We start from the raw sequence: 2,131 nt of genomic DNA, 5'->3' as shown, positions 1-2,131 counted from the left end.
CATTCTCTAGGAAGCCTCTCTTTACTCCTTTAGTCTGGGCTACTAAAATTCTAATAATCATAGATAAGCCTCCAATGATAGTGACTAGTACATAATAGACAGTATGTATTTGTTAATGATTGAATCAATGTTTCTCTAGCTTTCCTCTTTCAATATATTATATATGAACCACAACTTCAAGTCTGTCTCTAACTCCCAGCACCCAGACTATGACTTCTCCAAGAGCAGAGGCAACTTATTCTCAAACTGCTATCCCCATCATCTAGCAGACACCAGTAGGTGCTCAAGGAATGTTTGATAAATGATAATTTTTGGGAACCCTCTGTGTCCAGCGCTGAACTCCATTCTGTGGAGGTAAGTAATAATTAAAAAAAAAAAAAAGTTGTACGGCCCCTGGGGCAATGGTAATTCCAGACAGTGAGCTAAGGGTAGAATAATGGGCAAATTGTTGCTTTTTGGAGGTGGGGCAAGGAAAGGACAGGTGGGAAGCCTTTGCAGAGGAGACAGATTTGACCATGTCTTACTTTTATTATAAAAAATAGACTTTTTTGATCTCTTAAAGATAAGTGCTATTCATTCAATATCTCAATTAATTCAGATACTATTCAAAAAAGTAGGTTTTATTATCATCCTTCATTTACCAATGCAAAATGGAGACTCAGCAGAAATCATTGAGGTATCCCAGGTCATTCATGTAGTGAGTGGCAAAATTTGGACTTGATCCCAGGTTTTCCTGACCCAAAAGTTTACATGCTTAATACAACATTCTTCTGCCTCCAAACCCATACATACTTAAAAAATATCAAACATGTTATCTCATAGAAATAGCCCCTAACCTGCCACCTAGAGATCACCATTGTTAACTTGTAGGCTTAGTCTTTTTATCTTCCTATAGCTCCACAAATGGGAAGCAGCAGAACATAGTAGTTCGTAACATGGACTCTGGAGCCAGGCTGCCTGGTATACACACCAGCTCTGCTGCTTACCGGCTTTGTGTCTGTGAGCAAGATGCTGCCCCTTTCTGGGCCTCAGTTTCTCCATATGTAAAATGGTAATGACAATATTATAAAACCCCCATTGCTGTTGAGTTGATTCCAACTCATGGTGACCCCCACATATTTTGGAGTAGAACTGCAATCCATAGGATTGCCAATGGTTGTAATCCTATGGAAGGAGATTACCAGACTTTTTTTTTTCCCACAGCACTGATGGGTAGGTTCAAATGCCTACCTTTTCTGTTAGTAGTTGAGTGCAAACTGTTTGCACCACCCAGAGACCTTAGTAACGATGATGTTGTTCTTGTTGTGTGCCATCACATCAATTCCAACTCATAACAACCCTACATGACTGAGTAGAACTGCCCTATAGGGTTTCCTATGTTGTAATCTTTATGGGATCAAATGGCCAGGTCTTTTCTCCCACAGAATGACTGATGGTTTTCAAACCATCAACCTTTTGGTTAGCAGCCAAACACTTAACCACTGTGCCACCAGGGATCCTTAGTAAAGATTATCCAGAAACCCAAACCAAACTCACTGCCATTGAGACATTTCCAAATCATAGTGACCCCCACAGGTTTCCAAGGCTGTAACTCTTTATGGAAGCAGACTGCCTCACCTTTCTTCCACAGAGCGTCTTGTGGGTTTGAACATTGACCTTTTGGTTAGCACACAAATGCCTTAACCACTATACCACCAGAGTTCCTCATAATGATAACGAGTATCTAATTCATAGAGTTGCAAAGTACAAATAAGTTAAAACATATAAACCACTTAGAATACTGCCTAGAACAAAGTGACCAACATATATTAGCCATTATTATGTACCTTAAAAAAAAATACATACTACATACACAGCATGGTACCTACTACTTCTAATGGAGTAGTACAATTTTGTTAGGCAGAGAAGGGTCTTCTAAGTAGCAAGTGGAGAAAATCAATATAAAATCAAAGATGTTATGTTATGTTACGTTAGGTGCCATCGAGTCATTTCTGACTCATAGCGACCCCATGCACAGCAGAATGAAACACTGCCCAATCCCGCACCAGCTTCATGATCTCTGCTATACTTGAGCCCATCATTGCAGCCACCGTGTCAATCCGTCTTGTTGAAGGCCTACCCCTCTTTCGTC

Source organism: Orycteropus afer, unplaced genomic scaffold (assembly GCF_000298275.1).
Source record: "Orycteropus afer afer isolate SDZICR_OR568_19922 unplaced genomic scaffold, OryAfe1.0 scaffold00570, whole genome shotgun sequence".
NCBI classification, from domain to species: Eukaryota; Metazoa; Chordata; class Mammalia; order Tubulidentata; family Orycteropodidae; genus Orycteropus; species Orycteropus afer.
This window is presented reverse-complemented; position numbering follows the sequence as displayed.